Source organism: Calidris pugnax, unplaced genomic scaffold (genome assembly GCF_001431845.1).
Source record: "Calidris pugnax isolate Ruff unplaced genomic scaffold, ASM143184v1 scaffold24, whole genome shotgun sequence".
In the NCBI taxonomy this organism is placed as follows: domain Eukaryota; kingdom Metazoa; phylum Chordata; class Aves; order Charadriiformes; family Scolopacidae; genus Calidris; species Calidris pugnax.
The window spans coordinates 2,662,659-2,676,670 of record NW_015090922.1 but is presented as its reverse complement, the minus strand read 5'-3'; the positions used below and the strand labels follow the sequence as shown (position 1 = coordinate 2,676,670).

The window sequence follows — 14,012 nt, the reverse complement described above, 5'->3', positions numbered from 1 at the left end:
CCACATAAAGCCTGCAATGGGTTCTACGTCTAAAAAAGGGGGAAGCAACAGGTTAATTGGACTGGTATGGAGAGGCTTTCTTCTCCTGATGCCTTCAGAAGCCTGTGTATTCTCACTGCTGTCCAAGCAAAAGCATGTTTGCACCCGTTGGAAACCAAGATCAGAGCTCCTTCGCAATTCAAGGGGATTTGCCTTTGACATAAGCAGTTAAATTATCATTATTGAAATCTTTAGGCTTTCTAGTTGCCCCCATTTGCATTCACACAGGTCATGTTGGTGGTTATACCTCCTGTGGCTGACCCCAGGTAAATATGCATACCAGCAAGTCCCAGCTGAGAATACACAATTTGCAGTTTTGCTTTATTTGTGCTTTGTTGTGACTACAAGGTAACAGACCATAAAGAAAAAGACACAGCAACAACAACAACAACAAAAGATAGTAGAGTGGGGCAAAATTCTGTTTTCTCACCCTGGAATCACTCTGTGGAGCTATGCAGCTGAAGTAAGTGGATTTACACTCAAGTAGATTAGAGCAGATTTAGTTCCTAGACTGTCACCCATATCTGGCTCTCATCTCATCACTGTCATGGCTGTGGTTTACTGTTGAAAACTGTCAAGGAGTGATACCTCCGTTTAACACTGCCCACAGATCTGTAACTGTACAACTGCGAGGTTTTAGCTGCTGCTGAATTTGGCCTCTGCTTTGCTTCTTTAAGAAAAAAAAAGATGTTCATAGCCCTAGCACTTTCCTAAGCAGCATCCATAGTGCTGCTCACTCACATTAGCACTAATTTCACTTCAACTCTCATCAGGGAACGCCTTGGATGGCTTTAAAGAGGAAGAAATACTGAGTTGATTCTGATCTTCCTGATACTGGAGCAAATCAGAAACCTTCCCATAAGTGATTAGAGTTACTCTGATGGAAAACTACTGCAAGCCAGCTCCTAAGAGGAGAAATAGTAGCTAATTACACACTCCTGATATGAAAGAGGACAGTCACACACCTGCATATTGCTTCTAGTGATCACAGAAAACAGTGCTGGAAAGAACCCCTGCAACATTACTGGATCATTTACCTGTGCCTCTGATTTCCCACAGAAACTCGTGCCATCCACTATGGATGTGGAAAACAGATCATTCCCACCACCTTTGCAGCTGCTCTCCACGTAGTAACTGAAGACTTATGTCTTACTTCAGGTTTCTCCAGAGTAACATCCCCGGTTCCTTCAGTATTTTCGTACATGTCAATTTTTTCTAGATCTTTGATCATTGTCTTTGCATTCTTCTAAGCTCTCACTGGTTAGATCTGTTTTGAACTATGGTGTGAGAAGCTGAATGCCCACATACCCGACTAAATGTGGCTGCTTTGTAGGGAGCGTGGTCATAGCCGTGGCTCTGGAGGACACCACCATAGGTCTGCTGATCTAAGTGGCTTTTGGTTTTTTTCAGCCTCTGCAGTATCTCTGTCACCTCTGGCTGTTACATTACATATCCACCTGTGATAATCATTCTGGAGTCACCATAAGATCTTATGTCTTGGTTTTCAGGTGCAATTTATTGTCAATAATTCTAATATAGATGAATTCCTGCACTCTAAGAAACTAAACTGATTAATGCCCTGAGAACATGTCTCTCCTTCTGGCTGGATTCTCTTGGTATTCAGCCCTGCCCTGCTGTCCACTGGAAAGTTTGCTGCCAGCTTTGCATGTTTATCAGAGACTGCAATAATTAATTTCCTATTACTTCCCTGTGACAATGGATTAACCGATTTCAGGATCTGAGGGAAGACTCCAGCTGTGAAGAGAAAAGCAGAACCGCAGTGGGCATTGCCACTGCAGGCACCAAGGAAGCCTGGAAGTCTGCTGCCTGCTCGGAGGGTCCACAAGTGGGCATTTCCACTTAAAGTGCATCTAAAAACCAAGGTTTTCACACCACTTTCAATCACCTAGATTTACAGATCTGGACATGAAAGGCTATGCATAGCCACCAGTAAAATAAAAGTTTCTATGCATAACAGAGGAAATACTTGACCACTGCAGAGTATTTGTAGGAGAAATAGTCTGCAATCTCATTCAAATTGCAGAAGGAGGAAATCCACTTAAAAAAAAACCAAACCAAAAACAAACCAATGAAGTGATCACATTATAGTGTTTATGCTTATGTTCTGCATGAATGTCTCGCTCTCTATAAAGTTTGACTCTGATGAGAAGGAAAGCTGCGGGAGGAATGATTATGTGCTTATTTCCACAGAAATGATGCATCACTTTCTGATGAAAACAACACAGAAGAGTGCTTGAAAGTTACCGGCTCTGACATCAGCTTGCTACATTCATTTTCTTCTACAAGTACCTAAGTCTTGAGATAAACCTGAAAGTGCTATAATCTTTTAGGAAAATGAACAAACAATTGTGGAATGGTAGATTTGATACTGAAAACTCAACAAGCTATGGAACAACACCCTTTTGGGGCAATATTTGGGTTTGTGTCTTGTTTGGGGTGCAGTCACTAAAAATCTGATCTACCACAGCAGAGTGGATACATCAACCTCTATGAAGCAGTCTGACACACGTTCATTGCGAGAGAGAAGCCAAAAAGCTGCCAGTTCTCTCTCTTCCCTCTCTCCCCACAGTCTAAAATACATAATAGCAAAAAAAACCAACCAAAACCACCCCAACCCAAGCCCCAAAACTAAACAAAACTTGCCATATTCAACTTAAATAGGGATTTGTTTAAAACCTTACAAGCTGTCATATCCAGCAGCACTAAGAAGCCTAAAGCAGAAAAAGAAACATAAAAGAGAAATCATAACTCACATCTAGGTACAAAAGGATCCCATGATGCAGGTGCGGTTCACTAACACTTATTCAAATAACTTCTGAAAGCACTGCCCCACATTCTGCTGTAAATCCCAGCACAGAGAATAAAAAGGTTACTTCATATATATCTCAACAATTTGATCTAGTTGGGCTTGAAGAGAACAGGGTGTTTTCTAGGTATCATAGACAGAATATCCAAAATTTAAATCTATATACTGTCATTAGCATCTTTTTTCCCCTCTTCATCTTTAATATTTTGTCTACAGTAAATAATGAAGATCTCATTCTCCTCTGTGCTGAGATCCTGGTTTTCTCCTAGCTAATGCCCTGCAAATTTCCTGGGCTAGGAGGGAAGTGTCCAGCTTCTTGTGGTGTGTATCACTGTTACCACTTCTATGAGGGTACTCATTGTGCACATGAACGTTTTTCTGTGTTGTAGCAGGGAATCTGAATAACTCAGTCCTCAGACCATTTATTTCCTTTCAAAAATCCCTATGGCTGAATTATATGGCACAGAACAAATCTTTTATATTTAAATAGAGTAAACAGGGAACGCCACAGTGGTATGACGAAATGAATTTGTTTTTATAACAGGAACATTGTTTGTTACAACCATTTCAATAGAAAGATAACTGGATGAGCTTGCATGTTAGTAATTCCTTTTCATTGTGGAAAAACCTAGTGTACCAATTGATAATGTATTTTACTTTGCCTTTATATAATGAGCTTGAGTTTCCTTTAGTTGAATCCCTAAGCAGCAGGGGACCTCGGTTCAGCTGAACCAGCCATGCTGAGTCATAACAATTCAAAAGCTGAGCAAGCAGAAACCTAATTATCCCCTGGCCCTCGCCATAGATCAAGTCTCTCTGGGCAAAGGTCAGTGGGTACGACTAAACAAGGGTGGAAATTGTACCCATTCAGATTCTTCTAGCTAGTTACCTCTCTAGGGATCAAGTAATGGTCCCAAACTCCAGTTTTCACATTGCCTCCTGCAATTTCAAAGTAAGGAGATGTAATCTGACTAGGTAACCTTTTTACATCATGCCATCTGGCAAATTACATCTGCTTTATCCAAGAGGTTTGCAGCCAAGAGCAATCATGTATTTAAAAATATCAAATTAGTGTGGCTGCATCTTCAAGGGCCACGTAGCTAACATGCAAGGCGAATTACAGCAGTGAAGCAGTTCCCTGTAACCAAGTACTTCAAAGTGCTCACGCCTCCTTGCGGGTGTTCAAGAGGTGGGACTAGGTGCATAAATCCTCTCTCCTGCCTTTTCGATATCGATTGCCTGACCTGGCACACAACCCAGCACTTAGAGCAAGACTGATGTGCTCCCAATGCCTTCCTTGTGGTCCAGACACTTCTGTAAGAAAAACCCTAAGAAAAAAAAAATCCCCAACCTTGAGAAACTTCAGACCCTGTGGTTGACACACCTAGAAGATGTGGACTAAGAGGCAGGTTTGAATAGAGTTTGGAAACAGAAAAAAATGTAAGGCACTCTCTAAACTACTCTTTATTATGTTGGCCTACTCAAGAGGACAGATGGCTGTTTTCTAAAGGTGGGAGTCTTGGGTCACATCACTCAGCCCAGCAGCCTGGATGCTGCCTCTGTCACACAGAAGAGCAGAGTGGAGCCCCAGCAGCTATGGAGAACTCCCTGGGATACTGGGAGAGGCCTGTACAGCACATCTTTGCAGTCCCTGCTTAGGCAGGAGTGAACTCTACTCACGCTCCAAGCTATCATAGAGACACGGCGTTCTCTCTCAGCAGAATTTAATAAAACAGCTTATTTCATTAACCCAGTCTTCCAGACAGGTCTGAGCACAAGACGATTTATCTCATACCCACCCACACAAGAACAAGTAGACATACCCTGGCCACACCAAACACGAGGAAAATACTAAGTCCTTCTGAACAAGGACCTGAGCCAACCACAGAAACTTATGATAGTTTCCTGGGCATCTGGGGTTTCACTAAGAGCCCTACTCACGAAGCAGCCAAAAATTGCTCTTTACTTGGACATGAAAAAATGATACAAACTTCTTCAGGAGAGGAGCTGAAGGCGTTGCTTACTATCTTTGTCTGCAAAGTGATATTTTTTGCTCATATCCAGGACACATAGACATATGGAAACAGCAGAGTATTAGTGAGATCAGCGTTTAAACCTAATGGCTTCATGAAGCTTACTGCAGAAGAATCATTTTTTGTGACTGAAATTTTAGATGACACAAAATGGAACAATACGAGCAAAAGAAGAACATAAGATTAAGAACTGCTTAGCTATTCCCTCATATTCCTCTTTGTTTAACCTTAATTAGCCAATTAACTTCTCATGGGTGTCCTGGGACAAGTAAGACTGGAAGACAGATTTGGAGACTTTAATAAAATCTACACTGGGGGGACCATCCTGATGTGGTCTCCTCAAGGTGTAAGACAGTGTTAGGATCCTTGAGAAGAAAGCAGATAATATTTCAAATCTGAAGTAGATTGCTGAAAAAATTAGAAAAACATCCCACCTCAGAAAATGGTATTTTCCAACACTCCAGCGGTTTCCTAAGATAACTGTGATGTCTTGCATAGTACACAGATTGCTATGCCTTGCTCCTAGAGGTCAGTGACCATTAATTAAAATTTCACTGTACACCCACCTTTTGAAGGATGTCTCCTCGGTTTGCCATCTGGAAGGTTAATAACAGAGAGATTTGCAGGCTGTGCTGCAACACCCAAACCCAAAGATGAATTTCAAACACTTCCAATTGCAGCAGCTGCTCAGATCTGCATTTTGGGATAGTTCACAGAGAAAGGGCCCCTTCTGAAAGTTTGGCTTCAGTGTCAAGTCTTAAACAGGGACCAGTTCCAGTGGTGGAGATGCTAATGTTGACAAGGCTAGTACTGGGCACATAAATAACAACCAAGGGATTCTCTGTGACCAATCTGGGTGGAGGAAGCAACTGAGTCTCCTGATGGACACCCACCTGAGGCCACTTTGACAAGCAAGCAGCTTCAGCCAATATGGGCTTAGAATTCAGGTACAAGTAATAACACAGGCAGGTTACAGCTTCTCTTTTAGCATCAGAGAGAGAAAGATCAACAAAATCTTCTTGGACAATGAACATCTATGGCTTCTTTGTGACCCTTTTTAATGTTTTGGAGGAATTGCTGGTGATACATTCATGACTATGACACTGGAAATACATAACCTCTGGGATGGCGTTTGTAAGCTTGCTTAACCCAAACTCCTTCAATGGTCTCAGCTCTCTCTTTTCCAAAGAACATCCCACTTCATTATATCTTTTAGCATTAAATAATTGGTGCCTGCTTGTGCTTGGCATTTGTAAAGGTCTCAAAACCCACAAATCCAGATCATCAGCCACTGAAGGGTGAAGAGGCTTGATGAAGCTGAGCAGTCCCATGTGCATAGAGTCTTGTTTCCTGGTAACATGTTGCAGCCCATATAATAGAAAAACAGCATCCAGAACTGTAGGCAGCATCCCCAAGAGAGGTAAAACTTGCAGCTAGAGAAAAGGCTGCTATTTGGTACAATATTCTGGCACTGCTTAACAGTTTAATCTAGCTCTGTTTGGGAGGATATCTCTTGATGGAGGATGTCTCACCTTATCAGTGATGGATAGCAGCTGCTGCATAGGGATGGAAGGTCTTTAGGTGATCAGCTGCACTGGGAATAATTTGAAGAGATGAGAGTTAATTAGTCTAGGGTAAACCAAGAAGGGATCTGATTAGCTGGAGTACTAAAAGCCAATTACTTCCAGAAAAAAGCTAAATGGCTTTACAAAGCTAGAAAAGCGTGTATCACATCGGTTTTCCAACACATGAGCTCCTATCACTAAAAAAATGACCTTGTCCTCCCCCAGAAAATTTAGTTCTAAGTGAGGATGTATTTAGAAGGGATTTTGCATTATTTTTTAATAAATAATTTCTGCAGGTGCTTGTAGGATACCCAGCTACTCATGAGCAGGATTTAATGTGGAGAAAAACTCAGGGTCATGAAGCAGGATTAGGGGGTTTTTTTGGAGAACCGCTGTTATTAACAAAGCTATTTTCCTTGCAAAGTTAAGTGGAGGTTGCTCTCAGGCAATCTGGCCACCCTGGAAACAGCATCAGGTCAGCTTCCCATTAGCTGGTCCCCTTTTCTCTGACAACGAGAAACTGTCCTGATACAGCTAGAGAACCTGGTGATTTCCTTCCCATGGGTTGCACATTAAAATATCTAAGAACACTGCTTGTGGTCTTAGCCCATAGCTGAAACATTAAGTACATTTCTGGACATCCAAACTCATTCAATAGCTTGCATTATGCTTCTATAAAAACACAAAGATTCTCAAGGCTGGTAAAGCTAAAAATATGAGCAAGAAGTGGACCATCTGTGGGCTGGTGTGTGGCTGCTAACACTCAATTCCAGCTGGACCTGTCAGCTCCTTTCTTGTAAGCACGTTGTCAATGCAAATTGACAGGAATCCCCTGGATTCAGGCCTCAGAATGTATTCCCTGATGCAACGCTAATTGTTCACAACAGGACAGATATCGCAGGAGAGGATGTTTGACTAATTGCATATCAAATTGCACCCAAGCCAAAAACCAGTCGCAGAAGAGGCAGCGAGTAATTTCAGATGGGGTGAAATGGGATCGTGTGGATGCCTGAACTCAGCCACTTGGGTTCTGCTTAAATTCTCACTGTAAATATTCAGCAGAATTTGCAAGGCCATAAGCTGATGCTCTGCGTGAATGCGAATTGCATCCGTAGTGTGTAGGGAACTGTGTCTTGTATAATTCATAAGCACAGACACACGGGGTCATACCAAAGGTTCGTTTAGCTCAGCATCCTGTCTCTGAGCCTGAACAGTGGAAGATGTGCAGGCAAACTGCTTAAGAAATGGGATGAGCATAGCATGTTCCTTCCCCTGCGGTACCCTCTACCCACTGGCAGTCACTAGTTCAGGGATTTCTGGAGGCTGTTCCTGCTTCCCAGAGCTTAATGGCCCATGAGAGACCTTTCTTCCCTGATTCTGTCTAATTGCTCCTTCAGCCCATTCATACTTGCGATATCCAAAACATCCTGTGGCAAGGAGGTGCACAATTTAATTATGTATTGCGTGCAGATGTTCTTCCTTTCATTTATTGTGATTAATAATTTCATGTGTTGCCTGCTAATTTCTGTGTTATAAGAAAGAGGGAACAATCTTTCCTCACCCGTTTTTGCAATTTTCACTTCCTCCTGTAGATTGCTGTATATTATTTGGAGGAAATTAAACCTCAAACTGACTCATCTCAAATATTAAGGTGATAAGAGATCACATCTATTTGTTAACTTCCAGCCACATCTTTACAGTGGGCATGTTCTGAATTCCAGGTACAAGAAATGATCTCTCTCTAGTGTCGATGCTTTGAATACAAATTACCACATGAACCCGCCCCCAGCATTATTATCCATTGGGCTACTGGGATTTAGAAACTCTTTATATCTTGTCTGGTTACTATGGCCATTCTCAAAGTCTGTTATTTCTATGCTTTGTGCCAGATCTGTAAGTATAATGCTATACTTTGTATTACCTTCAAAGGTATACAGCATTTCAACGAAAATCTCTCCATATTCAGACACAGAGGTTTCAGCAGACGCCTAGATGTGAAGATCAAAAAGGAACCCCAAAACCTTGGATCAAACAGAAAGAGAAAAACAACCCCATCCCCACCTTTCTCCTTGTCTTCACACCTAACATTGTGCAAAATGCTGCTATGAAGGTCTCCCTCTGCAACTGCTCCACCCAGCATTGGCTTCTCCATCTTATTCAAACATACATCTTATTCTCACATATATTCATTCCCATTTTATTCCGTGTACCCATCTCCTAATAATGTACAAGTTGCATCCTCCTGATTGCTTGCCATGGGCAACAGTTATTTTTAATTTCTCAGGGGAAAGCCATATTCTCCAGCTTCGGGCCAGAGGCTCTCTCGTCACTTCTTGTTCTCGAAGCCCCTCATACGAAATGCACAATGGGTACGAAAGGACAGAAAATCAGAACACCTGTATTCTGCATTAACCCAGCACTGGCTTGAGCAGCTGTGCAAGAGCACAAGCCTGGAGTTTTGAGGTCCTTGGCTCTCAGCACCCTCGTAGCTCTGTTTCTATTATATTTTTCCCCCCCTGCCATGTCTGAATTTGACTGTAAGTTCTCACAGGCAGGAAAGGAGTGATAGTTATAGTGCTTGGTTTCTTATTGCCAGTGTCTGGGACAATTAACAAGGAAGTGCACCCTGACAGTGGTTCCCTTCAAGTGGGGAGCACTACCATCCTTGTCAAGGGGAAAGAACCTAATGCAGTTCCCAAGAGCCTAGGCTTTTAAAGCTCCTTTTAAAAATGACTTTTCTGTAAACAGAACATCCCGCGCAAACTGAATGAAGCCTTCCTGTTGGAGCTCTCTGCAATCATTGGGGGGTGCCTCATTTGATGGGAGTATTTATACTGCCCAATGTAGAGTAGTAAGCGACTGTTGGCCAAATTGCCACCCTGGCTCTCCAGAGAAGATCCCTTTGGCTGGTTTGAGTCATCCATATTTCACACAGTCCACCCCACCCCAAAATAGACCCAATGAAGCTCAGCTGAAGTAGGACCTGAGCAAAAGCCCTCTCAAGATGACAGCTACTCCACTCCGTCTTTTTGTAGGTATTTTGTTTGATGAAGCACAAGCCTCATGCATTTGAGAAACAATCTTTGCATGTTTTTTTTTCCAAGCCTTTCCAAGAACGTGACTGCAAACACCAGAGCCAACATTTAACAAGATGTGCGGGCTCTGTCCTCATTAGCCTAAACAAGAGAGGAGGAGCAGCAGATGCGTGCAGAGTGGGCACTGCTGAATGGCACGGAGTTAATTTGAGCTTGGATGAAGGGAGCCTCTGACTGGCAGCCAGCCCTACCTTCTAAAGGGCACTGATGTGAACCAGCACGTGCAAGCCCTCACACACATTGCATTGCACATTGCTGTCATGTCCTTCAGTGGAACCTGATTTTCACCACACCCCAAAAAACCAAAGGGAACTGGAACAGAAATTTTAGCCCAACTTGTTGGTGTAGCCATTTTAAACCTGAATTCACCTCGCATTGGATAGCATATTTCCTTACGATGTATTCTCAACACCCACTATGATAATGTTTATCCAGGGCTTTTTTTTTTTCTTGCAGGATTGCTGCACCATCACCCATGTATTACAGAAAGGGAACAGAGAAATGGAGGAGACTTATTCATGGTCGGAGGAGGCTGATGTAGTGGAAATGGCAGAAGCACAGGAACAACGTGGAAAAGGTAGGTCTGGTCTAAACAAGAGGGACTTGAATGACAGTGATATTGCAAGTGTTTATACCAAGTCTGAAATGAAAATGCAGTGTCAAGACTATTTACATTAGCTCCTTTTTTTAATCTTAATACTGGCAACGATGTGGCTTGAAAATACAATTACTCTGACCTTAAACATTGCGCTGTACTTCAGATGCACTATAGTTGATATTTTCCTTAGGGATTTTAAACTCCTGATTATTATTCATTACACTTTCTCATCTCCTCTTTCTCCTTCTCAATTTAACTGCCCTTTATTTATGACACTACCCACCCCTGAGCAGCCAGAATGTCTCTTCTGAGCAATACTCCCAAAGTAAATTCCACTGAGGTTTAGGAGCACACCTCTCTCTCAATCTAGCCACAACCACCTCTCTTTATTACAAGAAGATCCAAATACAGTCACTATTTTCAAACAAGCTCATGAACCTTGAAAGGTTCCATGTGGTATTTTGTACAAAACCATTAAAATAGATGGTCTCCTCCACCGGCCTGCTGTTTCGCTTCGGGATGGGTTGAAATTGGTCCTGCACACAAGGCTCTGCAACGTGCCACCATTCTCCTCAGCAAATCAGGACTTCCCAAGGAGTACCCAGGGCCAGATGGTCCTGTTGCGGGTAATAGTCCGGTAGGGAGTGGGAATAGAAAGTCCATTTATTGAAAAGAACCAAAGATACAGGCATCAGCCGTGAGGTGCTTTGAACCCCCCTGTGAGGAACTCCATCATGCCACCAGTGACAGTCCGGAGCCAACGGTGGTGTATGTCTTACCCTCAGACCCTTCGTAAGACCACAGAGATTTGAATACAGACTCCAGGTCCAAGCTGCAAGACTGAAACTGTCTCTGCTTGCTTGGGTACATCTATCTCAGACAAGGATAATATGGCAAAAATCCCATACAGAAGAAGATAAAAGCACATGAAAACTATGTGGCCCAGGGAGGAGAAGAGTGAGAAAAGCCCTCCTAATGCTACGGACAAGACCACTGTGTGGAGAGGCTGAGAAAAAAACCCATACATTTTAAACCAGTCCCTTGGCAAATGTACAGTTCTTGTTCAGTCCTACTGCACAGGACACAAAGCATCAGCCTGGACCCTGTACTTCCTCAATGCACTCTCTAAAAGAGCCATTTGGCCAATGTCCCAAACGAAGGTTAGCAGCTAGAGAGAAGTCAGAGCTGAGGGTCACAGCATCTCTGTTTCAGTTCTTTTCCCAGTGCAGAAAGCCTGTGGGATTACATGGGCTAGAAAACAAGTTATAGCAGCTCCTAGCACCACTTCAGTTTCCAATTTGGATCATTCAGGCCTCCTGTGAACTCAAAAATCAATGTGATATAAGTGTTGAGAGTTTGTTGACTTGCGCAACTTCAGGGGCTTTGGTAAAAGCATGTTATCTTGAAAATCTTTCCCCAACCTTGAAGTAAAAGTAGTCTTTATTACAGTGTAGGCTTATCCAACCGTGCAATGCCTCTGTGGATGTGTCTCTTAACTAAGGGAATACACAGAGCTGAAATAAGTGTAAAGTGACCTTGCCTGGAGAAAGTCAGTTTTATTAAAAAGAAACCTGAAAGCACAAGCTTCCTTTTGCCAATACTTCCTTGTCATGGGACAACATGTGTCTCTTTGTTATGTCTGTGTAAGACACAGAGTTTCCATACTTGGTCTGGGCAATAAAGGTAGCAGTTTAATTCTGATGGTAAATAACCATTTTCCCTCCTGTAAAGAGTCTTTGCTCTCATCAGCTGTTATACTGTGCTCTTCACATTAATCATAACCAAATTCCTTCTGGGGAGATGCTGAAACTTATTTCCTTCAACTAGAAACTCAAGTCTATAATTCACCCCTGCTACTATCAACCTTGAATTCAGATCAAACTTTTTGAGAACATCTAATAGCAGTTGCCAATTAAATCATTAGGCTCAGTTATCTTAAACAGATGCAAATTTTACTGGGAAAACTATAAAGTAAACAGCTGTTGAGAGAGGAGATCTGTTATACTACAAGTTATAAAATACTGCTAATGGGGCAGTGTTTCATTTTCCTAGGGTGAAAATATGGCTGTTGAGATGATACAAATGCTGAGGAACTTGGGTGTGATTCCTGCAGCTCCTTCTGAACTATTGAGTCTCTTGAGCTTTGCCACTCTCTCTCTTCAAAGAAAAACATCTAAAGAGGGGCCAACAGTAGTTAACCTTGAGTTTTTCTGAGAGCCCATCAGCAGGAGTGGTTAATGGTCTGAAGGGAGAAAGTCCTTCTTAGCATGGGCCCATAGAATGACCCAAAGGATTGCTGGGATGTAGTATTTCATACACAGTTTGTGATGGCACCTGCTTGCCCCCATTTGTACTTACAAGCATAGTTTCAACACTACCTTAAGACTGGTCTTTTTTCCCCCCCATAATAGCATAGTTCAGCACCTCACACAACATTTAGGGATTGGCTTTTCTTCTTGCCTGCATGCAGGACAAACTCCCTTGGAGAACAGCATATACTGGAGGGAGGAAATCCTGCTCTGGGTTCCCCTGCCCACTGAATCTTGTTCATCAAGATTTCAGGAGGTCAGAGAGGTGCAGATAGCAGTGACACAGAGTGACACTCAGCATCAGCTGGTGTGCGACCACACACAGCTTTATCTGCAAAATTTATATATTGGGGCCTGACAAAGTAATCCAAGGTAAGTGAGGAATCCACCAGAGCTGGTCTTGGGACGCGATGTAATTAATTTAAAATTACTTAGTGAAATTGTGATGATCAGTGTTGTGTTATCTCTCCAGATGACAGGGTTATTAGCTTCAGGCTGCCTGAGGGTATGAAGTAGGAAGGAACTGTAGTTAAATAGCAGGCATGTAGGTGCCACGTGTAACACATTAATAGCCCCTCTCTCTTTTCTCCCTGTCATGCCCCCTGGCCATACCTCCTCGCTCTTTTACTTGTTTGACCTCTGGTGTGTATTAAAAAACTACTGACAACCAAAGGTCAGCGCAGTCACTTACTACTGGTTGTGAACAGTATTAATCAGGATTTAATTTCAGCTGCTGCAGCACGGTGTGAAGTACAAGCGCTTTCTTCAAACGCCTCCTGATTTTCTCTCCCAGCCTCCCAGATTTCATTAAAATTACCCAACTGAATTTTATCTTGCGGTGTTCAGGTCACATACACAAAATGTTTATCAAATAAGAAAAAAAAAAAAAAAGCCCCAAACCAACCCAAAATAAAAACAACCTCAGAAATGAATATGATAAGGACATGAAATGTCAGCCTTGGGGCACTGCAGAGGCATAGAGAGGGATTTAAATCAGCAATAAAAAAGATTCTGTTTATTCTTCAAAACGTAAACATTTTTCATAGTGACATTCAACTGTTTGTAAGAGTTAGTGGAATGGTACTCCTTGGTACTCCTTGGAAAGCCAGGGGCAATGCTTTATCCTAAATGACTTTTTAGGTATCACTGATCTCACTGTCATTTAACTTTTCTTTTTTTTTTTTTTCCAAAGAGAACAAGATATGCATCTCTCTAATATTCAAATTTGTTTATCATAAAGTTTATGTTATTTTTTTAAATGGTACCTACCAATTTTAGTATGTTTCAATGGAGTTCTTTTTTAAAGCAAGTTCACAACATTCTTTACACGTGCTCAAAAATTAGCTCTAATCTAAAGTTCAGTGTCAACAAAATCAATACCTAGTAGCTTTTGCAATTTGTCCATGTCTCTTTAGAGGCAGAAAATACTGTGTTCAGGGTAGAAATGGACATCATAAATTCTACGTGTAAAAAAGAAATAGTGATAATTAGAATTTCAACAACCAAAACGAAACCATTTCAGCAAGGCTAGATCAGACTGAGTCAC

At 42.1% G+C, this 14,012-nt stretch overlaps 1 long non-coding RNA gene across 1 annotated transcript in view; it reads left to right on the top strand.

Moving 5' to 3' along the window:
• Positions 1-10,135, top strand: part of LOC106893014 — a 39,494-nt gene extending 29,359 nt beyond the window's left edge. Inside the window, exon 7 of the long non-coding RNA XR_001412969.1 lies at positions 10,016-10,135. This is a non-coding gene — a long non-coding RNA (uncharacterized LOC106893014). The remainder of the gene's footprint in view (positions 1-10,015) is intronic.
• The last annotated feature ends 3,877 nt before the right edge of the window (positions 10,136-14,012 follow it).